Here is a 27,257-nt window from a genome sequence, read left to right on the forward strand (position 1 = left end):
AGAAGCTACCTATCTTTAAGCATCCATGTCTTGTGGTACAAGCTCTTCTGTAACAGTCCATGCTGGAGAAGTACAAGAGCCGCTATAACACTACACTCTCGTAGCCAGTGACGTGAACTGACAAACGCCAACTAGAATAGTGACTGTGATAGTATCTGAACTGACTGGAAATGCGACTGACTAGGCCTGTAACTGTGACTGGGGCTAACAGAGGAACTATCCTCTGGTCCGCAGCGGCGATCTAAATACTGGCAGTTGAGAGGGCGTTGGCGGCACATTGCCTGCGAGTCTGTCATTGGCCTCCCTCCTGATAGCCACACTAGATTCAGTGCCTATTATGGATCTTTTTGCAACCTCTCTGCCAACCAGCGTGCTGGCGACAGCTTATGCCAGCATACTAAGCACTACAGATTATGTAATTTCGAAGTTCTTCTTTTCTGCTTTTATGTTTTTCAATTTCTATGGCCTCTGTACATCTTAGCACAGTAATGACAAGATCTTGATAAAACCAAGTAAGTAACTGTATGTGCAGATTTGCAAAGGTCTGATATGTCTGATATTAGTAGGTTTCTTCACAGGAAATGCTAACTCAGTCCCCTCCCGGGCATCTGATAACTGGGGGACTAATCGGAAATATTTATATTAGCATTACTCATGGTACAAGACTTAAAGGTTTGAAGGATAATCGACATAATTCCCTCACAGTGGATTTGCGATCTGATTTTCCAGGTAGCCGCTAAAACGGAGTACACACGCCTTTGGAAGGCCATTAAGTGTGTGTGTGTGTGTGTGTGTGTGTGTGTGTGTGTGTGTGTGTCTGTGTGTGTGTGTGTATGTATACGACACTGCGAGGAGAATTTTATAGACAGCTGAAACAGCTAAGCAGAAACAAGACACCTTCCGTAGACGACATTCCATCGCTACAATTAAGATACACTATGTGATCAAAAGTATCCATACACACCCCAAAACATACGTTTTTCATATTAGGTGCATAGTGCTGCTACCTACTGCCAGGTACATCATATCAGCGACCTCAGTAGTCATTAGACATTGTGAGAAAGCAGAATGGAGCGCTCCGCCGAACTCACGGACTTCGAACGTGATCAGGTGATAGGGTGAAAGTTGTGTCATACGTCTGCAAGCGAGATTTCCACATTTCTAAACATCCCTAGATCCACTGTTTCCGATGTGATAGTGCAGTGGAAACGTGATGGAACATGTACAGCACGAAAGCATAGAAGAGGGTTAGAATACGTAATTGGCGGACATCTATCCAGAGCATTACACAGAAATTCAAAACTGCATCAGGATGCATTACAAGTACTATGACAGTTAGGCGGGAGGTGAGGAAACGTCGAGCGGCTGCTGATAAGCCACTCAGCACGCCAGTAATTGCCAAACGACGCTTCGCTTGGTGTAAGGAGCGCAAACATTGGAGATTAAACAGTGGAAAAAAGTTGTGTGGAGTGACGAATCACGGTACACAATGTGGCGATCAGATGGCAGGTTGTGGGTATGCCCGGTGTATGTCATCTGCCAGCGTGTGTAGTGCCAACAGTAAAATTCGCAGGCGGTGGCATTATGGTGTGGTCATGTTTTTCATGGAGGGGGCTTACACCCTATCACATCACAGGCCTACATTGATGTTTTAAGCACCTGCTTGCTTCCCACTGTTGACGAGCAATTCTTTCAACACGATCGAGCACCTGTTCATGATGCACGCCAGTAATATCCCTGTAATGGACTGGCCTACACAGAGTCCTGACCTGAATCCTATATGACACCTTTGGGGTGTTTTGAAACGCCGACTTCGTACGAGACCTCACCGACCGACATCGATAGGCTTTCCTCACTACAGCGCTCCGTGAAGACTGGGCTGCCGTTCCCCACGTGATTGAATGACTGCGAGAGTGGAAGATGTCATCAAGGCTAAGGGTGCTGAAGTCCAGCATTATCGATGGAAGGCGCCACGAACTTGTAAGTCATTTTCAGCCAAGTGTCTGGATATTTTTGAGCACATATTGTACGTGTGAAATCCACCCATAACAAAATTGTCCCACCTGCTACGCTGGTTATAAGAGACAGGAGAAATTTACAGAAGGAAATAACATTTTGGGAAATAAATAATTTTATCACTGCAATTTTGTCAGGGACGACAAAAGTCTTGGATAACATATTGAACGGAATGTATAGCGTCTTAAAGGGAGCCTATAAGTTGAATGTCAACAAAAATAAATGAGGAGTAATGTAGCATAGATAGGATATGAGACAACAAAGGTGGCAGCTCCGTTTTGCCTTAGTAGAAATAATAGACGATGCAGAACTAAGCGGGATATAAAATGCAGACTGTCCACAGCAAGAAACACCCTCCTCAAAGAAATGGGGTAACATCTAACATAAATCTAAGTGTTAGGAAATCGTTTGAAGTTGAGTGCAGCTTTATACAAAAGTGAAAATTATATATTAAGCACTGGAGAGAAGAAGAGTGTTCCGGCATAACGACAAGCGATGGCACGAAAATTAAGAACGATACACCAGAGAGGGTTGTGAGACGACGTCAACCAATATTACGCTAACTAAAGTGCGTGTCATTTATGTTGGCGGCCGAGTTTAGGTTCGTTCTGCGCATCTGACGTCACAAAACACAGTCAGCCAATAAACAGAGGAAGACGTTACCAGATGTCGACTGCAGAGCAGAGCACGGACGAGTGTCTCTAGTTTTAGAAACGTTCAGTCATAAATAAAGTAATAGAACAAAAGCAAAGTCTTGATAGCAGACTTTCTTTTATAGAAAGTTTGGAAAAGGCATTCTTTATACCAACTGCTTCATATTCTATTAATTAATTAAACAAAATAAGCAATAAGACTCCTAATTCAGGCGATAGCAAGGAAAGGTGTTTGTATCAATCTCACGATCTGCTTTTTTGCAATAAAGAACAGCGGTAATTGTTTATTTCCTATTGTACTTCAACGAAGCGTGAATATTCATAATCATACCAACGATGTTTGTCAGTATTTTGCGTGACGTGTTATACTTCTCAAGGAGGGATGAACACAGATGAGCTGCGTTAGCGTAACGGTGAAGGTGTCGGGCTTCTCCGTGAAAGGTTATGAGTTCAATCCTTGTGAGGTGCATAATATTTCCCTTATTTAAAAACAATATTGAAGTGCCATACTTAAAGAATTTTATTCGTTTGAATGCAATTTTTTGAAATTTCTAGTGCTTTGTCTCTTCATTAACCCTTTCGCTGCTGCAGACACGTGCTCCTCGCATTCTGCGCTGTGCGCGATTTTGTCATCACTGCACTGCTCGCCTGTGCAGACACATGGTGTTCCCACTGCTTTGACACACTTATCATTCGAATTTCACAAAAACTATTTGGCCCAAAAATTTGATATTTACACGTCTTCTTGACTGATACCTTTTCCCCATAAATGACTTAATTTTGTTTCGATGTTCAACGCAATTATTATGCACCATTAAATGTAGTAAACCATTGCACGAAATTTTGAAGAGTTTGCAGAGGTAAAAGTCCATAGCGTATACTTTCCGTATGGTCGATTTTAGTTGCCACAGTGTTGAGAATGAAATGTGGACAAGATACCAAAATTTCATATAAAATTTACTGTATAACAACATCTCATTTAATTTAAGTACCACACAGGTGTCGTATGTAATATTGAGAAATATTCCGTCTTTCGCGAGTGTAATAAAAGTTTTACTTACACCGGGCGCGTTTGGCTTTATTTTAAAGCACTTCAATGAATGAAAGGTATGGCACATACACAATGGTACTCATGTTCTCTTTCTTGTTTTTGTTCCACAGTCGCAGTTTTACCAATGGTATTGAAACATATTCCTCTTCTGCAACTGTAATAAGCGACTTATTTAGACCAGACGCGTATCTCTCTTTTGAAGCATCTTCAGTGGACAGTATTTTGTCTCCTCCATTGCCAAGTCACCTTTCGTAGTTTTGTGCTGCGATAACACAATATTAACCGTTTGTGTTGGCTGATCAGTGTTTTAGCAAATAAATGTTGTTTGTGTGTGCCGCACACAAAAATTATATTTGACATAGCTGAGGACTTCACTGATAGACGGTATATTCAAGTCCTAATGTTTTTGTAAGTCCACAATTTTGTTGTCGTAGCCTTGACTTCTTTTTACACTTGCAGTACAACACTACCACTAATACACACTAAACAGTTATTTTTAATATACACGTCGCACTTTAGTGTGCATCTTCACACAGCATTCATGCTCAGTTCCTTCGTCGATAGCGTTCATTTACTAAACAATCAATTTTGCAGGCTTCCTCCATTGGTACAGAAAGACTTATATTCTATTTACAAAAGATCTCTTACGAGCTAATGTTTACAATTAATGGTCACTCCTTTCGTTAACTCCAGTGAACAACTGCTTTATGAATGGACCCTTTGTATCTCAAGGTTTACTTTCACAAGTGAACCTAAAAATATTCTTTCAAACTTTCTTTTAAGGGCTCATCTCTTCATTATGAAAACTACAGATTGCGCAACACTCGTTGCATTTATTCTTTAGTACACCCAAGATCATTTTCTACTGCCGCGTAGCATATCTACTACTTAACGAACACGCATTTTACGCTTGCCAAAATTTTTGTATTTGAGGGCAGACTGGATAACAATAGGTCTCCCTCTTCGCTTTTTCTGTAAAAAAAATAGGGTAACGCGTGTCTACTATTTTTCGAATGAATGGAATTGCCCACATTTCACTGGGTTTACGCAACCTGTCCATAACAAACATTACCAAGGCTAGCGAAGTTCATCGCGCTACGTGTCTCATTTCTGATAAGCACTGCTTTGCCTCCAAGCACACGTGCCTTTTACAAGTCGACCCTTGGTCTAGGTTAATGAACCAGGATCAAAAGGTACGGGCACAAGGAAAATGGATTTCATAAGAGGAGTGTCTTAGGAGACATTTTTACAATAAAATATGCATGTAAATAAAATTATCATAATAAACATAGGCACATATATAAATTTCAACCTCTTTCATTACAGCTTGCTTTTTGCTACTTCTACGTCTTACTCTGGTTATAGTCAGTATTAAGTTTAAATATCACTGCATTGTTTGTTCTTTAGATTAGCCTTCAATTAGGGTATTGAATGGTCGGTAGATTACACTACAAAACTTCTGAAGATCTTTACTTGGACTTATTTATGATACAGGGGGGCTTGATGTGTGGTTATTTAGTACCTCGATTCTACTAAAATCAATTCGTCAGCTAACATTCCTCATATACTCTTTCGATTGGGCTCAGATCACAAGGAAACAGTTTACTTTCATGGCAATTAATGGCCTCGTGGAGTACTTATGCTACATTATTGATGCTTCATGGTTTGCCTCTATTTGTACTGTATTTCAACTAACTTATTTTACTACAGTTTATTGTCTCCTTGCGTGAATGCTTACCACTTGTTTTCTCATTTAACAGTACGCTTTAACTGAACTTTAAGCTATTTCCTCCACTCCTGTTCACTGTCTGGACGATTTGAACATGTATTTTTTTAAGCAGGTAATTTGGGCTTTTACAACAGAACTTCAAGTACTTATATTACTAAAAATAAATCTATAAATATTCTTGTACCTTGAGAGAAGTGCTTATTTACGCATCCTCCTCCATTTCTCACCTTTACATATTTTATTTAGCTCCGGGCAATCACCTCGCAAGCACTTTTTTTCTTATTACTAACTTAAAATTAAATTGAAATTCTTGGTGCAACCTCAATTTCCTGCTTCAGCTTGTTGAAGAAATATCAGTTCAATGTCCATCACTATAAACAATTTTTCCATACATAGCATTTAATACTTAAAGTTTACATGTAGTAGCCGTTACCATGTAGTCAGTGCGCTGTTCAACACAATACTTATCATTAACAGTTCACACAAGGAAATTTCCAGTACGCAAGGGGGCAAGAAACCAAAACAGATTCTATCTGCAGTTGAGGCTGTGTCTGTAAACTAACTCTCTGTTTCAATAGACCAATCACTCCCGATATGGAGTAGCCCCGAATCGGCAATGATGAAACCTTTGAAACAGAAGACACCTGTCTGAAGATACATGATGACATGACATTGATGTTTGCTCCTCTATCAGCAATGACTGTGACAGGAAAGTTGGCAATAGAAATCTTAATCGAAGCCTGGACCTGTTCATCATAAATGTCATTAATGTCTTGAGCTTCTTTGTCAGGTGCAAGGTCATCTCGTAAGTCGGTCTCATGGTCGTACCGTATCGCATTAACATACTCAGAATCAGAGTATTCGTTAGTATCCCCACTCGAACCGGCAGCGACCTCTAGGAGACTGAAAGGCGCTGCCTCTAATTTTCCACAGGATGTTTAGTCTGTTTGTCATTCATGGCCTTAAGTGTTTGTTCCGTTTCATATTGGTGCTGGTTATGTGGTACAAATTCCGGTGTAAAGGGATAAAATCCACTGGGTGCATTCACTTGTGAACAGAATACTTGAGACGGCTGCTGTCGCCCGATCTTTTGGTTGCCGGCAGAACCATTTACTTGTGAAGGAAAGTTCGCATTTGGTGCCGTTTGAAAATTGTTCCGCGGTCCTCTATCCTGAGAAAAGTTGTTCTGATGTTGTGCTGGGTGGCCTCCGCCTTGCCCATGCCACTTGCTATTTTCCCTCCAATAACTTTGATTGCACACTGGCCCATTTGAAAAATTACCACTCGTTTGTGGAGAATTTCCATACTGCTCAAGCGCAGAATTAAAGGGTGGGTTTCCGTACTGATGTTGTACCCGGTGGTTGTAAATTGGGTGGTATCTCTGCTGATTACTGTAATTGGTTTTCTGCTTCCGTTTGAAGTTATTGCCGTTTGTGTTTTCTTAACGGCTGGCAGGTTGGTAACAGCGATCGCAGTAGCGCGCTCTCTCCTTCGGCGCATTGTTGTCCGCGTGCGATGCATTCTGCTGGCTGCCAGGGAAGAATTTGCCGCTGCCAACCTTGGAACGCACATCCTCGCTAATTAAATCTAAGGAATCCACCACAGAAAGGAATACATCCGTGTCTTCTTCGGACACATTTAGTAGTTTCTCTCTAATTGACATAGGGAGTTTGCTTTTGAGAATATTAATTACGCCCTTGGAAGAAATCGGAGAATCCCAGAATTTAATTTTTGCTAGATACTTCTCAAAGTATCGCCGGAGACTTCCATGCTTCTCATTGAAAATTTCCACACCATACACCTCCTTCCTTAACCTCTGCTGTAGCACATTACTCCAAAATTTTGCCCAGAACATTTTCTCAAACTCTTTATAATTTCTACACGTGTCTACCATTTCCGTTTCCCATAACGCTGCATCACCGGAAATAAATCCAGTGACGAACTGAATACGCTGTCGGTCTGTCGGGCTCCTGGGAAATATGCCGGAAAAATTCTTTAGGAACATGATGGGGTGTATTTCTCGCTTCTGCGGATGAAAAACAGGAAAATTGCAATGCTTAATCACACTTTCCTCTTGCATTAAACTCACAATTGTGGGTGGATCATTTATTTTCCCCACTCGAGGCTCAACAGAACTGTTGTTTTGCATGTAATCAGGCGGTGAACCATAAGGAGTTGACTGACATTCGTCACCGTCTGTAGAGTTGTTCCCTATAGTTTGCGTATGCGTGTGCGGATTTTCTACCCAGTTTCTCAGCATTCTGACCTCGTCCACTACTTGCTGCTTCGACTCAGGAAGATCCCGTGTAAGTGTCCTCCGAATCTGTCCCAATTCAGAAACCACTGTGTCTCCCGACTTATCAGGAGCAGCTAAAATTTCATATGTTACATCCTTGACAGTCTGTCTAAGCTCTTCCCTGACCTTCTTTTCGAAAAAAATATCTTTACCCTTTATCCATTCACCGTAGTGTTCCGACAATGCCTCCGCGTGTGCTTTCGCGGTGCTGTTGACCTGTTCTTCGATATTGATTGGGTCTATCTGCCTCGACAGATCCTCTACTACACCTTCAATGTCAGATACCGCATTTCTAACTGAGTTTATTTCTTTGGTAGCTGCCTGATTTTTTGTGTGTAATTTTCCAGATACTTCAGCTATTTCACTTTTCACCTGTTTCTGCATTTTCTGAATTTGATCACTGATCTTAGTTTGCACCTCGACCAAATGGGTATTTAATTCAGCCGCAATTTCTTTATGCAGATCTGTTTTGATTGAGCCTACCTGTGTTTTTACTGATTCGCTTACAGCATCTAATCGGGCGTTAACAGCCTCAATTTTTGTTTTTACTAATTCGCTTACAGCATCTAATCGGGCGTTAACAGTCTCATTTTGTGTTTTTGTAGTCTCATTTACTGCGTCAAACTGTTGTTTCAGCATTTCCATTAACGCACCGAGGTCATTTGCAGCTGCAGCGGGAAGAGTTTGGACTTCAGGGTCACTTTCCCCTGTTACAGACATAGTTGGTTCAGTTTCCACACGGGAACCTACCGTTCGCGATCGTAAACGGTATGGAATACTGTTAAAGTCTTCACTCCCGTCTCCTATTGTCACCTGTCTCTGTTTACTATCTGCCATTTTCGTCAGTAAATCACGTGCTACACAAGGCTTTCGTCGTTTGTCAGTGACGTGGTGAGTCCGCTAAGAGCACCGCTCTCGCGTGAGCAACAAATGAAATTCTATCTGGCGAGAAGACAAGATGGAACCTAAACGTTTCAGACAAATAAATGAAGATGCTATTCACTGCAAATTACACAAAACATCCACCATGTTGAAAATGTAATACAGCTGTTCTAACAATGGAAAAAAATTCTATTATCAGACTACGAAGAATTTTGCTTTGAAAGATAAAATAAAGCAGATTTTCTATAGCGGGAAGGAGATAGAAAGGATGTGGATCGACTTGGAAAAGCAACGTTGCTACTGAAGCACTACACTGCGTATGCAAAATTCTGACTTACTTTTTGATGGCTTGGTTACCGCTATGTTGTCTCAGCAAATTTGCGTCTCTTTTCTTTTCTTTTCTCTCGGTAATTAAACTGCGTTATTGACCAGCATATTTTCCGTCTTTCTCTCAGAGCGATGATGTGCACATGAAACGACAGAACATTTATTAACATAAGCACATAGAAAATTTTCCAAGTATTTGAACTAATTTTTGGTTAGGTCTCTGTTCGGGCGCCAAGTGTGATGTAACAAAATAAAAGTGATGTTGTTATTCAATGCAAAATTTGGAATTTGAGATTTCGCTTACTGTTTTATCAATCACTATTGGCGTAAGAATCATGGACTGACCATTGTCATAAAATATTGCATTATGAAATGTGAATAGTCTTTACTTGCAGTTTCTCATGGCTTGAAGCAGTCACAACTAGCGTGCTATTGATTAAGAAATTGCATTATCGTCTTTCTAATTACTTCATGATCGTAGATACGATCATACCCGGTCGTGAAGTTATTGTTATGACAAAACAATTTCCTAAGGGACCAGAAAGTTCTTAAGGGCGCAAAAAACAACTGCAACATCACACAAAAGGGAAATTCAATATTAGAGCTGATGCAAGAAGACGATAAAACAGTTTTCTTTTTATCAATGCAACACGCACATTGGACTGCTGATCTTGGTGTCTGTAATCTTAGCAAAATGCATAATTAAAATGAAAATATTACTGAGGAGATGATAGGAATGAGCACTGCTAAATGACTCAGTATTCCCAGAACAAATATTTATTATAACTAAAACATATATCGTACCTTAAGCTTAGTACTACAATGACGGTAGATTTTTATGTCCGTTTCATGTCCATTGAGCGCTCTTTTATACAGCCATTGTCCTCTTGAGCCGCTCGTGCGTAGTCACGATAAGTTATAACAGTTCTTCTTTTTACGCTTCACTCAAACTTAGACGTAACACGTTTTTATACATTTAGTAAAAATTATATCAGACTGCCACAAATCTGCGTCCGTCTTACTTAAGACAAACAGTACAAGTCTTTTAGCGCTAAAGGCTTCATTTGTTCTCCAGCGAACAAAATAGTGAAGGATCGCATATCTATCCATATTTTTCTGTTTATATTGCCGCCCAAAAGACGAAGAATTACATTATTTAGAAAATTCTACCGTCGCTATGCGACGCCTTATTATACATTAATCATTCTTTATAAACAAGTATTTGCCTTCTGGCTGAAAGTATCAACTATTTGCTGTTTTAATGAAGTCAAAAATAGCGAATATCACACCATCTGGAGGGGGAAATGACTGAGCCTGCACTGGGCTGCTGGAGGGAGGAAGGAGTGTACTTTATTTATTTTGGAACAATTTATTTAGGGATGGATTTTAGATAGTATATTTATCACACTGATTCAAAAAACACATTATGACATACTTGGGGTCACACCAGAAGGATGAGGCGGGAGCATTCCTTTCATACTTGACACCTGAGAAATTCCTCTCGACGTACGTGATCACCTAGGCACCATTGCTAATGCAAACGGATGAGAGTGAAGACCTATTTGCAGATCGCAGACTCTCCAATGGCGCACACGCGCCCACACCACCGCGAGCCACTGCCGGACACAATTCAGTGTGAGCCAAGGCCAATGGCATGTGAAATTTCTCCGAATGCTATACTGACATCACATGTGTATCTTAATAAGTGCCAAGTCATCCTCTGGATCACGTGCTCATGTGTTTTTATCGTTGCTGGCGCGATGTCACATAGCTGTGGTGCGCTTTTAGAGCCGAGAGAGATATTCCAATGCTTTCCAGAATAGCACAGAGTGTATTGTTCCTAGCGATTCTAATGGGACAGCCTGTTTGTCACTAAATTTACCCGTCAAACTGCTGCTGCCAGTGTGGGAACACTGTTTGCCATTGTTTTCTGCAGATGAGACTTTCAGCAGTAAAATTATTTTGCACAGATCGCTAAATTGCACTGACAGTTAAACGGCCCAAAAGTTGTCTACAGATCATCAAATACATACAAGACACACAGGAATATTGGAAGACAGGAACATATTTACCACTGTAACTGCAATTAAATATTACGTTTGCACTTCAGTCTGACACTGATCGATGTACAGCTTATGTCTCCTCTTGATGGCTGTCGTTCTGAAACGAATCTTAGTATCTATAGCACACATAACTTTCCACGTAAAAAATCTCTCTCATACCCTTTTGGTTATCGATATGCTGAATCTATACATCCCTCACGATAGGACACACACTCACCTTTTCTGGTCACGCCACAACATAATCCACAGTAGCTTTACACTGCAGTATATACACGTTTTACACAAACAGTGCAGTTATCTTTTATATCTGTACAGCACCCGATAAACTTATGGTATGCCTACACTCACACCGACTATGTGTCTCGATTCTCCTCAGTCCTAGGAAATTATCTGACAAAGCCTTACAATCAGCGTTTCTGGAAAGTGCTGCATCCTGCCAAGATTCTCTCAAACAAGTGTTACAAAGAACAGGCATCTGGCACTATGTGTGATAATGAATACCGCACCCATGGACGAAGTGCTTGGAAAGACATCACTGATGTGGGTTGGTGTACTGTGTCAACATCACTATCGATAGAGCAACAAGGAAAATGTGATTTCACTCTTCCTCGTGGTCCTAATGTGGCACCCCATTCATCATGTGTCACCCTTCTCGCTTTCAACATACACAAATGTTCTCACCTCTATGTAGAGACTCCTCTATCCCAGCACATTGGTTGTCTTGTGACTGAATGGGGGATTATGATTGGCTCTTATCGAATTTACCTGCCAAATTACTGATGCCGCCAGTGCGGAATCACCATCCACCTTTTTTTTCTGCTGATGAGACTTTCAGTGGCGAAAAGCTATTTTACACTGATTGCCACATTGCACTGACAACTAAACTTTGCAATGTGCCCTACATATCGTCAAATTTGCAAAGACTCGCCGGCTGGGGTGGCTGAGCGCTTCTAGGTGCTACAGTCTGGTACCGCGCGACCGCTACGGTCGCAGGTTCGAATCCTGCCTCGGGCATGGATGTGTGTGATGTCCTTAGGTTAATTAGGTTTAAGTAGTTCTACGTTCTAGGGGACTGATGACCTTAGAAGTTAAGTCTCAGAGCCATTTGAACCATTTGAAAGAGCCCTACTCAATAACACTGCTCTCCCACTGAGGACAAGAGCTTGAATATTAGAGTATGGAACCGATCTCCAACCCAGCAGTATATTATCACATACTGTGTCGATGTAGTAAACATACAATTCGTATCCTGCACATCCAAATCAACCCTCTTACATCATTCGTACATATGCTATGAAGCCAATTACGTATACCTTGAAGACAATTACTTAAATATTGCTAAAATTGCTTGCACTATCAACTGTGACACTTATTATTAGAGTAAATTGATGGTGTCTCTTCCAACCAACCTGTTCACTGCTACGCTGTTGGTTACAACATAATGATTGACTGAGATCGCTTGTTTGAGTTGGAAAAAGAGTTTTGGTGGTGGGACAACACTTTCTGGGGATGGATAGCACCGAAACAGCGATTGTATACATATCAGCAGTGTGAGGAATGAGTTGAAATGGAATGCAGAGCCATCAGCTATTCCGTCACTGTGACAGATGAGTTTAAATGTAGAGGTCATCAGTCACTTTCAGACTGCAGTTTGGAAACTCTCCACAATGCCGCCAAACTCTTCCAGTTTCCTTATGTTGCAACTGTCTTTTATTTAAAATCATCCAGGGTGTGTGGCATGTTATGGTAGCCGGAGTAACAAGATGATTTACACGGTGCAGTGTCTAGTTTTCTGTGAGAAGCAATGGATCAGAACATGTTAATCTCAGTTTAGAATCAGACAGAAACCTCAAAGTCGTGGTGGAAAAACAAACTGTATGGCAGTGTAAAAAGTGTGTTACAGCAACAAAAAAAAACGATGTTTCAAACAATGACAAAGGGAGCATCTCTTGGGGCTTACAGTATAATCTGTGGGATACGGTCATCCTACTACAATACAGGTGATGAAACTATAAATTTGTCTGTACAGTGGATCAATACCTGTATATTTAATAGGATCGTCACATGTGCTCGATGCCGGCCTGCATGCGGTATTTGTTATTGATATATGGGAGGAGAGAGATGCGGTAAAAATCTTATCGAGTTCTCTATCAGATGACGTTAGTGGAGCTTTTATAGTTCGTAATTTTTCTCTGGTGCATGGAATAGAATAACGATGATAGAATGTTGGGGTGATGCACATGAATGGGCCCTGAAGAACGAGGGTCTATAGTACCTGCTCGTAGTTTGAAGAAGCACCACAGTGCAGTAGCAGAATCCATGTCCTTCCCCTAGTTCCCGTACTGTCTTTTACACCATTGCATGTTGCAGGAGCAGGCTTCGTTTCCGTCGACTGGTCAAAGCACAGTTCTGTTGCAGTAACTCAGCTTCGCCTGTTTCTACATGGGTGGCAGAAGATGGTAGATATAGTATCCTCTGACCCTTACTCAGTTCCGACTTACATTGGAACGATCATGTGCGCAAAGCTGCAGGGCTGGTAGCGCAGAATCTGAGGGAGCAGTTGAAGGATGTATAGGGGCAACCTAAATCAAGGTGACTCATCTGTCACTGTGACGTAATAGTTGATGGCTCTGCATTCCAACTGATTACTGTAGTAGATAGGTTCGAAAAAGGTGACTCGTATCAAGATATGAGAGTGCCAGAAATATGATTCACTAGTTGCTGTAATCATTAAAAGACTTCTCCATAGGATCCAACGCAGGTATGTGCTTGACTTGGGGTGGACTTGATTCCAAATCCCAGACGGCATTTCTAGCAGCTAGCGTAGCACTAGAGATCTGAAAAGCTAGTGTACATTTCTTACGACCCCAATCATCACACTACCTACTGTTTGTGATTCTTGTCAACCAACCATTTCCTATAGCCCAGTGGATATATCACCAACCCTCTGACATTGCATAGAGACAGTATGCGTTACAAATACCGCAGAAATATCTAGTGATGGTGGCGTGAGGGGGTTGCAAATGCCGGTTTCATACCAAGGACCTTAGCCAAATCACTTTCAAAATTAGGTAATTTTACTAAGGGGTGTACCGTAGGCGACGTGTAACCACACTGCTCGTGTGATAATATACACTCTGGTGATCACCAACTCGGTATTTGTCTGGAAAAACCAATTCATTCGTAGGTAATGCCATACCTCGATTTATAAAGCCAGTTTCGATTCTTACATGGATACTTGTGGGCACCTGTAGAACCAAGCCCACTTGTGACAGTAGCATACAGTAGTTGTCGCGATTGGGTTTTTTAACATCTGGTGGTTTGTAAGACGACTACGCTTCTCTTTCTAAGACACAGCGGTACCACTCACAAGAAAAACTTATGAGACATGTCCACCAATCGCTGATTTTCTATCAGTATTATTTTGTATCGTATGCAATCATTTATTCGGTCCTGGTGCATCCTAACTCCTGGGAGCATGTGCGGTAGCCTCCTGTGCAATACAATGGACAGGGCATGGCGGCAATGCCTGACTGTGGACATTGTTTGTGTGTCTGTTGCATTATTTTGTGAGAAGGCCTGTAGACTGTGCTATGCATTATTTGGACAGTTCACGAGTTGATTTTGTGACTGCACATCAATGTACTGCATTATTTAGGAGGAGTCTGCATGTCTGTATGCTGTGTACTGAAATTATTTCCGTAATTTGGGAGTTATTTGCGTGTCTCCAGAATGTTATTTCAGTAACTTATGAGTAGTCTGTAGGTCTGTAGGCTGTGTGGCATGACCCCGAGTATGTTAATGCGTATGTTTTGTATCAGTGTGATAAATATACTATCTGAAATCAGTCCCTAAATAAATTGTCCCAAAATAAATAAAGTACACTCCTTCCTCTCTCCAGCAGCCCAGCTCAGGCTCAGTCATTTTCCCCTCCAGACAGCCATCATTGGTTACACCATGGAACAGACAACAGCACACTCTTGTGTCAGTACTGGGTACTAGGTCAGTTGGACTTGGGACCTCATGGCAACGACACCGTTTCCCTCCATTTCCCCCTGCCATCATGGATTACATCACAGAACAGATAACAGTGCCCTCTGGTGGCAGTACTGTGTACTAGAGCAGTTGGACTCCAGCCCCCATAGCAACTACACTTGATGGTGGTACTGCATCTAATTGTTTAAATAAATAGTGCATGCAAAATAAAGACTTACGTCCAGGACAGATCGAGTTCTCTCCCCGCCATTTCCTAGGACAAGGTGGCGGTCGGGTGACAGGTTACTGGAGGTAGCCCAACTGCACTTTCTTTCCTGCCATTTTCCTAGGTGAGTAGAGATAGCCCAATTGACCTATCTTCCTTCCAAAATTCGAACTTCCCACCAGTTCCTAGGAAGAGGTGGCAGTCAGATGACTTAAGTTAGTGGAGGTAGCCCAACTGTCCTTTTTTTCCTACAATTTTCTGAGGTTAGTAGAGGTAGTCCAATTGACATGTCTTCCCTCCAAAATTCAATCTTCCCACCAGTGCCTAGGAAGAGGTGACGGTCAGATGACTTAGGTTAGTGGAGGTCGCCCAAGTGACCTTTTTTCCCACCATTTTCTTAGGTTAGTAGAGATGTGTTGCATTGTCCTGGCGGAATTTCAACTTCCCGCCATTTTCTGGGGGAGGGGAGGGGTGAGGGGAGGGGTTTAGGTTTGTGGATGTAGCCCAATTGACCTATCTTCCCACCAAAATACGCCATCTTGAATGATGTCATCGCAGCCATCTTGGTGAGAGGGGAGCATATTCCAATAACTCAGGCCAGAAAGAGTACCTGTAGCAGCGTGGGGGGTAGGGGGGTGGGGGCGAGGGAGTGGGTGGGGGCAACAATCGGTTTAGTACCTGTCAATCAAAAGGAAGGATCCTTTTAGCAGAACAATAGATTAAGCACCTGTCAACCAAAGGAGAACAATATGTTATATACCTGTCAATCAAAGAAAAATAGGTTTTCCCCTGAGTGCATACCTGTCCCTGATGTAGGCAACCCACACTAACGCATGCACTGGTTCTGCCCTCGTCTCACTACTAACAGGTACTGAACCACATTACAGAGAAATAATTGAAAGAAGTGATCGCTTGATAGATCTGATACTCAGAAGTTAACGAATATATAATTTTGTAAAGTAGAGAACAATGTGTGTTAGGAGGGAGGCTGTAAATATTGTAAAGGCAGATCACAGCATTGTAGAAATCAGGTTCAAATGGTTGAAAAGTATGTAAGTTGCATTAGTGGACTCTTTATAGATGTGGCTCCCGTAGCTTCTAAAGCGTAGAGAAGTTCTTAATATTTGCACTTATGTGTGAAAGTGAGTTTGAACTGCTTCACGATGTGCGAATGAAAGAAACGTTCTTGTCTGTTCACAAAAGAGCGACATCGCTTGTGATCTCGGGACGCCAGCAGAGGGTGGCAGGGGTTTTGCGATTGCCTCCACAGCAATCGGCGTACAAATCCACAAGCTTTGCTGCAGTTCATTCATCACATAACGTATGTCTCTTGGCACAGGATTTTCGTTTTCGACGGGAGAATGAAACTCTGTTGGTCCACTGGAAGACGGAGGAAAAACCACAAATTGTCTCCGTCTGAAAAGAATGGGCATCTGAAATATTACAAGCAAATACGCCAACTTTAACGTCACTTTTACAGCAGGTATTATTGCCACTGAGCTTGTGTCTATAAATTGAATGGCCTTTACGCGAAATTACATTTATTCACTCAAGATTGAAAATTTCGGTTATAAAAAAAGGAAAATACGGAATCTCGAAATTCTCCTAAAGAACACATGTGTTCACACCTTCATCCAGAGCCCAGCAGTCAACGGAACAGAGCCCGACCTAGGGCGCTCGGGAGGAGCGGTGCATCGCCAGCACTACCCGCTGCTGACAAGGTGACGCATATGCCGTTGTTTATATATATTTGACGGTGCTAGTGCTACTTTTCTGTTTACCGTTTGACGATGCTACTGTGGCTGCATTACATTAGGACATGTTTTTATAAAACAGTTCTCTCCTCGTGGTCTCGCGGTAGCGTTCTCACTTCCCGAGCGCGGGGTCCCGGGTGCGATTCCCGGTGGTGTCAGGGATTTTCCCTGCCTGGGTGTTGTTGTGTCGTCTTCATCATCATATTCATCCCCATTACGGTCGGAGGGTGGCAATGGCAAACCACCTCCACTGGGACCCTGTCTAGTACGGCGGCACGGGTCTCCCGCATCGTTCCCCTACGCTCTGTCACGGAGTATGGGACTTCATCATCATCATCATTATAGACCGAAACCGGTAGCATGACGACAAAAAATTTGTGACCATAGACGTAAAGTAAAGGAAATTTATTCTATATTCTGGTCGCTGTTTTATTCACGATCATGTCGCAGCTTGTGAGACTGTTTATAGTTGGGACACTATTTTCGTTTCAGAGTGAAGTTACATTTTAGTTTCATAAGGTTTATTGTTTTATTCCTCCCTTTGAATCTTAACCAAGCTACATTCGCTTTGTAAAAAATGCCGTTGAACATTTTGTGTATAATATGCTCTGTGGCACAAGCAACAAACCTTTAAACAGACAGAACGTCACTCATTCTTCACGCCATTAACGCTATGAGTGAGCGTGGAAGAGTGCATTCAGTTATCAAACTGTCTGATTCAAACTCCGTGTCGGAGCAGATGTTTAAACTTGCCTTCCACGAACACCACTCTAATCCCTCGCACTTCTTATGCAGCTTCCCTTCTATATTTTGCAAAATAAGAATTTGGATTGGCATGAACAGAGTCATACCTAAATAGCTCAGTCAGTAAGGAACATTTCCACGAGAGGCAAGGATCAATGTTGCGAACCCAGGGACAGTCGGTTAGAGAACGAGGAGGATTAGCTTTTAACGTCACAACCCTTAAGTATATATATGGTGGCACATACCTCCGCAACCCTAGTGTTAGAGGATAGGTACTTCCGTGCAGTGACCGACAAATACGACCCTTGTGCCGTCCATAGCTAGTGTGCAGCGGGCGATTTTTCCTGGGGGAGTGAAATGCCGCAGTAACAGGGCAGTGTATGATTACGAATGTAAATGTATCAGTCAAGAAGGCTGGAACAGTGTTTCTGCTAGAAAGATCTGATGAGAAGTTGTTAGCGTTTTACTTACAGAATGAATGGCATTTATTTAGTTCCAATACAATGGATATAGAAGATTTATGTTTCTTGTTTAAGGAAATTGTAAATCGTGCTAAAGACAAGTATACACTTAGTAAGTGGATTAAGGATAATAAAGACCCACCACGATTTAATATCGAAATTGGAGAAATTCTGAGTGAGCAGAGGCTGTTGAACTCTCGGTTCAAAAGAGATGGCACAAATGACGACAAGCAAAGGTTAGTAGAGGTTTGTGCGTCTGTGTAAATATCTATGCGGGAAGCATATAACAACAACCACCGTCATACATTAGCAAAATATAAGGCCGAGAGTTCGAGGAAATACTGGTCCTAGCTAAAATCGCTAAGCGGGTCTAACGCCTTCAACCGGTTACTCGTTGGCCAGTTTGGTGTGGCAGTTAAAGATAGCAAAAGTAAAATAGAAGTCTTCAATTTCGCATTGACGCAGGCTAATCGTACAAACATACTGTCGTTCAACCATCGCGCAGAGCTCCGTATGGATTAGATAGCAATAAGAATCTCTGACGTAGAAAAATAACTGAAAGAGCTAAAACAAACATGTCCCCAGGTCCTGAGGGAATCACAGTTCAAATTTACAACGAGTACTTTACGGCACTGTTCCCTTAATTAGCTTGCATTTGTCGTGAATCTCTCGCAAAGTTACAAGCAACTGGAAAAACCGCAGATCATTGATGTCTATAACAAACGTAAAACAACGGACCCGCTAAATTACAGACCAGTGCCCTTAACATTCGTGGAACCGCGCTGCTGCTACGGTCGCAGGTTCGAGTCCTGCCTCGGGCATGGATGTGTGTGATGTCCTTAGGTTAGTTAGGTTTAAGTAATTCTGAGTCTAGGGGACTGATGACATCAAATGTTAAGTCCCATAGTGCTCTGAGCCATTTGCACCATTTGAACCTTAACATTGGATCGCATTTTAGAACATACAAATTTCCTAGATACCGAGAAGCTTATGTCCACGAATCAGTACGGTTTTGGAAAGCATAGCTTGTGTAAAACACTGCTTACCATTTTCTCACATCATATACTGCGAACTTGAATGAAGGGCAACAGGCAGATTACATAGTTCTAGATTTCTGAAAAGCATTTGACCCGGTACCCCTCTGCAGAATGTTAATGAAGTTACGAGCATACGAAATAGGTTCTCAGACACGTGAGTGGCTTGAATACTACTTATGTAATAGAACCCAGTGTGTTGTTCTCGACGGCGAGTGTTGATCAGAGGTAAGGGTACCGTCTGGAGCGCCGCAGGGAACACACACGTTTTCTGGAGGGGAGGGCGGGTCGCAGGTCGCGGCTGTTCGCTGATGACGCTTGGGTGCACGGGACGGCGTCGAACTTGACCGACCGCAAGAGGATGCAAGATGACTTGGAAAAATTTCTAGTTTGTGTGATGAACAGCAGCTGGCTCTGAACGTAGAAAAATGTCAGTTAACACGGATGAGTAGCAAACACAAATCCGTAGTAATCTGACACAACGTTAGTACTGTCGCGCTTGACGCGGTCACGACGATTACATACCTGTATCTGGAGTAATGCTGCGGAGCGACATGAAATGGAAGGAGCTTCTGAGGACTGTGGTGGGAAGGCTAAAGGTCGACTTCGGTTTATTGGGAGACTTTTAGAAAAGTGTGCTTCATCTGTAAAAGTGATCGCGTATGTCCAGTACGCCGTATCCTTTACAGATGAAGCTGGTGCCACCTATTCTTGAGTACTGCTCGAGTGTTTGGGATCCGTACCAGGTCAGATTAAAGGAAGACGTCGAAGCAATTCAGAGGTGGCAGCTATATTTGTGCCGGTGGGTTCGAACAACACGCAAGTGTTACGGAGATGCTTTGAGAACCCTAATGGGTATCCCTGGAGGGAACCACCATTTGAAGCTGACTGCAGAACGGTCCTACTGCCGCCAACATACATTTCGCGTCAAGACTGCGAAGACAAAAGACAGGAAATTAGGGCCTATACGGAGGCGTGTTGACAGTCGACTTTCCCTCGGTCTCTGCGAGTGGAACAGGTAAGGAAACGACTAGCGGTGGTACAAAGTACCCTCCACCATGCACCATACGGTGGCTTGCGGAGTATGTAAGTGGACACACAAGGGATAGGCAAAATAATGTGAACAGGGGTAGTAATGGGATGCCTGTGTTTGACGGTCAACAATGCAGATAAGGCACGTGTCGCGCTGGACTGTGTGTGTTCAGTATGGATTAGGCATCAGTACAAGTTGTTTAGAAGTAGTGCACACTTCGTATTTGAATTCAGAGGCCGAGGTCGACGTGCAATGATAGACCCAACAGATTTCGAAAGAGGGCCGATTGGTTGAGGAGAAGGGGGGGGGGGGGGGGGCGTGCGGTTAACGGCGCTGCAGTCTGGAACCGCAAGACCGCTACGGTCGCAGTTTCGAATCCTGCCTCGGGCATGGATGTTTGTGAAGTCCTTAGGTTAGTTAGGTTTAACTAGTTCTAGGGGACTAATGACCTCTGCAGTTGAGTCCCATAGTGCTCAGAGCCATTTGAACCATTTGGGGGGGGAAGACGATTAGCTGAACCATCAGTAACCAAGACAGGCAACATTTTGAATGTTTCAGATGTTACTGTTTCAGCAATCATGACAGCCTACACAAAACATTGAGAGACAGCATCGTGTAAACGTAATAGTGGGCGCAAGTCAGATATTAATCACAGAGATCGTCGTACGCTACCACGAATTGTTTGAAAGCAACACAAAACTACTCGGCCTAAAGACACTCCAGGGTTCAATAGCCATCTTCGAGACCCCGTATCTATCAACACTGTCCGCCGAGAACTCCCTAAAGCGAATATTCATTGGCGAGCTGCTATACCGAAACCATTGGTGACGACAACCAACGCAAAGAAGCGTAAAGCATAGTCTCAGGAGCATAAATCCTGGACGGCTGATCAGTGGAAGAACGTCATATAGTCCGACGAGTCAACGTTTCAAGCCTACAATCCTGATTGCTTAGTTCCAACGGTTAAGCATGCAGTCGGATATGTGATGATGCGGGCAGCCATATCATGGTATTCTGCCGGTCCCATCGTTACTCTAAAACGACGTGTTACAGCCAACGATTATGTGAACAGTTTGGATGGTCAGGTGCATCCCATGGTTCAAACGTTGTTCCCCAACATTGATGCCATATTTAAGTTCGGTAATGCACCCATTTACACAACCTGGACAGTACAATCGTGGTATAAGGAGCATCCAACTAAACTGCAGCGTCTTCGCTAGCCAGCACAGTCCCCAGACTTGAACATTATCCGAATCCTTATGGGCGACATCGGACCGCAGACTCCGGAGCAGATTTACGCCTTGTTCGTCACTACAGGAGTTAGAAGAGGTTCTGATCGAACAGTGGCAAAACATTGCACTGGAGACTATACAATCATTATATGCCAGTATTCCAAGAATCGCAGCTGCATTAAGGGCAAATGGGTGTCCAACCCCTTATTAATAAACGATTCCCAAGTAAGCACACATGTTCACATTATTTTTGCGTATCCCCTGTAAATGTCCGATGTCGATGGCGTCCATTGCGACGGAAGTCGGCTGTCGGCTCCGCAGCGCAGCGAGGCTTTGGGACTGGGCTGGCACACACAGCGGTGTCCAGCACGAACCTGCAGACGCCCCGAGTTGAACCCATGACCCTTGGATATTGTCTGGAGTATCTGGTGATGTTGCCTCGACGCGTCGACTTCAAAGCCCGGAATTGTCAGAGGTAGCTGATGCCTTCACCCAGTTGCTGATGGTAGCTTAAATTCGCATTCGACCGATGGCTGGCGCTGAGACTGTGATGCTCGAATGCGCAACTCCGAGGGAATGCTACTACCATCTGAGCTGAGAGCATTTATACTCGGTCGAGCCAGGTGTGATATGACAGGGATAGCCTCCCGTCACGTCCAGAATGAGATTTTCAGTCTGCGCCGATATGAAACTTCTTGGCAGATTAAAACCTTATGTCGGGCCGAGACTCGAAATCTGGACCTTCGCCTTTCGCGGGAAAGAGCTCTGCCAACTGAGATACCCTGACACGAATCACTACCAGTCCTCAGAGCTTTACTTCCGCCAGTACCTCGTCTCCTGCGAGAAAGGCTTAGGTCCCGAGTTCGAGTCTCGGTCTGGCACACATTTTTAATTTGCCAGAAAGTTTCCCGTCACGTCGTCGGCTGTGGAAATGAAACGTTGTCCTACAGCATCGAGCAGTCTGGTCCTCCGCTGGCAGTAGAGGTAGCGTTTCAGTGTGCTGAACCGCCGCTGCTGCAGCGGGCATCTGAATAATCACGTCGTCGCTGGTCGGTATACCCTCGGCTGGTTGCGAAGGCTCACTCGAAACTGGTGCTGCAACACTACAGACTACTTGTCGGATCCATGTCACAAAGAATCGCTGCAGTATTGCAGTCCAGAAGAAGAACAGTGCACTCTTAAGCACTGGGCCATAATGTTTTGGCTCATTCATATTTATCCCCTCTTCTCCTTAGCATTTCTTTGTTTTGTACTCTGTCTGTCGACTTAGTTTTTAACATTCTTCGATATGACTTATTCGAGTTTTGTCTTTTCTGGAAGTCTAATGGTTCACCTTTCGCTTCCACACATTATTGTGCTCGAGAGTATTGGACTTCACTTGCTCCGTACGACAAATGGTACCAGTACAGCTCCTTTATTGAGCAATACCTTCCTCCTTTTGTACTAGTCCACTCATGACATCTTCGTTTCTCGTACCATCCTGCATCTTGCTGCTCCCTGCACAGGACAGTTCTCTCACTTCTACCTCTACTGTACAGTTCCCGTCTTTGAAGATAAACGAGTCCTTGTTCTCCTTCCTAATACTCTTCATCAACTTCGCCTTTCTTTATGTTGATGCTTCTGTCATATTCTGTGCCAAGTACGTTGTACATTGGTTTCTAAAATACTCGTTATATTCGAGCAGAAGTTCTTCTGGTCGGTGAGACTCAGCACTGCTTTCCGTTCCTCTTGAAAATATGTAACCTTTAGTTACACTATTGCTTCATTCGCGTATGTCTTGAAGAAGTAGATGCAGCAGCCTCTAACGCCCACCTTAGCATCAACTTGACCTTCTCGACTTTCCCATTTCAGTATTCTCAGTCGGGATATATACCGTGACATCGCCGTACAAAATATGTGCACCAATATTGCCTCCGAAGGAACGTCGTTAGCAGGGAAAAAATTGCTTTTCTATTCTAATAGCAACTTGGATGACACTTCAGTGATCATTTTACTGGCGTAGTAGTTCTGCGTCCGCTTTTTGGAAAACTGGAGCTTACGTATTTCTTATCTCCCTCTATTCTAGAACGTAAATTATATGATGCTCATACTCTCCCAAGTAGCACATTTTGCATGTACAGGTAACATACACGATGTGTGATTTTATGCTTTACCATCTTTTTTTATATAGTAATAATTTTATTAACTAATTGCAGACATATTCACATCATCTACGGGTGGCACACAATAGGTGCCTTTGTCATTCGGAACACTAAAAAGATTCAGGTCAGCATCACAACCAGTAGTTGGCCGCCATCTTATTCCTCTTCTCTGTCTCCTTCCTTCTTCTTCTTCTTCTTCTTTTTTTCAGCGTGGTCGCAATTTTAAGCGTATTACTAAAGCTTTACGTATATGTTCCGTGATAAATACACTACTGGCCATTAAAATTGCTACAACACGAAAATGACAAGATGACAAGATGACGTGCTACAGACGCGAAATTTAACCGACAGCCAGAAGATGCTGTCATATGCAAATGATTAGCTTTTCAGAGCATTCACACAAGGTTGACGCCGGTGGCGGCACCTACAACGTGCTGACATGAGGAAAGTTTCCAACCGATTTCTCATACACAAACAGCAGTGGACCGGCGTTGCCTGGTGAAACGTTGTTGTCATGCCTCGTGTAAGGAGGAAAAATGCGTACCATCACGTTTCCGACTTTGATAAAGGTCGTATTGTAGCCTATCGCGATTGCGGTTTATGGTATCTCGACATTACTGCTCGCGTTGGTCGAGATCCAATGACTGTTAGCAGAATATGGCATCGGTGGGTTCAGGAGGGTAATAACGGAACGCGGTGCTGGATCCCAACGGCCTCATATCAGTAGCAGTCGAGATGACAGGCATCTCATCCGCATGGCTGTAACGGATCGTGCAGCCACGTCTCGATACATGAGTCAACAGATGAGGACGTTTGCAAGACAACAACCATCTGCACAAACAGTTCGAGAACGTTTGCAGCAGAATGGACTGTCAGCTCGGAGATCATGGCTGCGGTTACCCTTGACGCTGCATCTCAGACAGGAGCGTCTGCGATGGTGTACTCAACGACGAACGTGGGTGCACGAATGGCAAAACGTCATTTTATCGGATGAATCCAGGTTCTGTTTACAGCATCATGATGGTCGCATCCGTGTTTGGCGACATCGCGGAGAACGCACATTGGAAGCGCGTATTCGTCATCGCCGTACTGGCGTATCTCCCGGCGTGATGGTAGCCTATGGGGTGTCATTGGTTACACGTCTCGGTCACCTCTTGTTCGCACTGACGGCACTTTGCACAGTGGCCGTTACATTTCAGATGCGTTACGACCCGTGGCTCTACCCTTCATTCGATCCCAGCGAAATACATAAGGGGAGACCTGCAGGTTAGAGCACCGGCTGGTGTTAATAATTTCATTTCTCGTGCAGCATTGACTAACGTACGACGGACAGCTATACGGTTTTATAATTACCTCGCAAAATTGAGCTACGTAGTTAATCATTTGCATTTTAGCACATGCGTATCATTAGTGACAGTACAATGGAACTCCCCGCCCCACATTGCGGTATCACGTAGTTAGAGGACCCAAAACAAAAAAATGCTGCCCAGTGGTTGTGTGAAGTATTTTGCAATGAGTCGTCGTCAGCATCTGACGAGGAACAACGCTGCAAGAGTCCGGGCTGGGTCCCCAGAAGAGCACGACAACAGTGCACCATCGGCCGACGCAGCGAATGCGTGGCGCGGAGCACTCAGAGTGCGCTCAGGCGAGTATGAATGACGGAGGACGAGATGAGAAGCCGTGTCCCCGGGAAGAAAGAACTGGACGCCCTCTTGGTTGGCGACCGGCGTGCTACAGTCGTGGCGACGATAGGAAACAAAGGACAATTAGCGGTGGATCACTTTTCAGCGTATGGAACTACGCTGGCAGCCTAGCACAGAACGCGGCCCGCTAAACTGCTTGACTGCTCACAGCCGTCCAAAACGCCTGCCGAACAGTTGCACCAACGGAGACGCAGATGTTTCAAGGTGATACAGATGGCTCCATTAGCTGCCTCATCTCCGTGTACCAGCGCTGAGTGTTTCACTGTGACGCGAGATGTGGAAGCAAAGCAAGAGGCGCAGACGCGTGAGGTCGCGACCGTCGTCGCGAAACGTCGCAGAAGAGTGCGCCCAAAGTCTCCTCACGAGCACAAGGCAGGCATCCGTCGCAGGAAACTGTGCAAACCTTTCCTCGACACCGGTGCCTCAGTTCGTTCTGCAGAGGACATCCACACTTGCATCTACTGTGGGCTACGGCTCGTGCCTCGCAGCCCCATGTTCTCCTGACAGGCCTCTCAGTGACCTGCTGCTCTTTACTTGGATGATGCGTGGCGGCCAGGTACAGAAGGACAGCGAAGTGATTATGAAAGTGGAACGTTTCCACAACAGCCACAAGTCAGAATTCTGTGATCGACGTGTCTACCAAGTCATCCATCACAGGGAACAAATGCGTCGCATTGAAGGGTGGGTATTGCAACATTTACGGCTAACTGCCCCCGCAGTGAGGACTGGCAAATCTCAGACATCATGGTGGTTTATTGGAAACTGTTCCAGCCAAATAATGCAGTATATAGGGACGTCGCAAAATATGGGAAAAAGGTAACTGAGCGACACATCTTGTGTCGTGATCACATGCGGGGTGCGTGGTCGATAACGTGACGTGACTGGGGAATACGTCACGCCGCCCACAGCACGCCCTTATAAGGAAGTATTGCCTTTCGTGGCCTCTTATTCGCTAGCGTTTCACGCAGTTACCCGAGGACGACCTGATACCAGGCAGTGACGTCAGTCTGAGGGTGACTGTCCGGGTACAAACAAGTACACAACGCGAGAGTGTGTTTCATTCTGTTCCCTCTGTGCATAATTCTTTTCGTAATGCTTGCAGTAAAGTGTTGTAAGTATGGAACAATGCCAGTTAATAAAATATGTTTATGCATCCCTAAAAAAATGTGTAATTATTGATTGTAAACAGCACAGTGGACCACAAAGTCTTAGTGATAGTCACTGTGATCAGGGTGAGTGTTGTCAGTGGCCCTGCAAACGTGCGATATCTTCTGCATAAGGGACGCTGGCTACGGAAGATGCAAGGTAACACGAGATAGCATTCGCACCGGGTGCCTAAAGGCTACACGTCTAACTGCAAGCCCACGTGGCGTCTCTCACTGGACAATTAGTCCACATCATCACATTTTTGGAATGGAACTGTTACAGTACGCAGAGAAAAACTTCGCCAACACTGTATTTTTCATGGGCAACTCCATTTCTCTTAAGTGGTTAGTAATACTTCGACTACCCCCCGTAAATGGAAGAAACGAACAAGCGAAATACGCCTTTCTTCTGTGAGCGACTAGTGCAAGGGCTACATGAAGAATTCAAGAATATATGACAGCAACTGAGTCGGCAAGATATTCTCTGGACTATAGACCGATGTGTAGAGTGCCAGTGCACATTCTGCCGAGCCAGTTATTGTTCGGTTACACACGATTACGTTTCCGTTCCACGCGGTACGTTAATGGGGTTGAATCCCACAGGGCAGTTTCAAGCGTTAACTATCGGCCGTAACCTAGTTATGGACCTAGTTGCTGGTCTGCGTACCACAGTTCTAATCTCGAACTGTGCGGCGGGCGCTATCGTCGTAAACGACGTGAGTTTCCTTCCATTAACATGCAAAGCGCTTGTTCGTTCCTCTGCATATCACTCAGAGTGCCTCGGCGTGAGTA

The sequence above is a fragment of the Schistocerca serialis genome, chromosome 9, assembly GCF_023864345.2.
Source record: "Schistocerca serialis cubense isolate TAMUIC-IGC-003099 chromosome 9, iqSchSeri2.2, whole genome shotgun sequence".
In the NCBI taxonomy this organism is placed as follows: Eukaryota; Metazoa; Arthropoda; class Insecta; order Orthoptera; family Acrididae; genus Schistocerca; species Schistocerca serialis.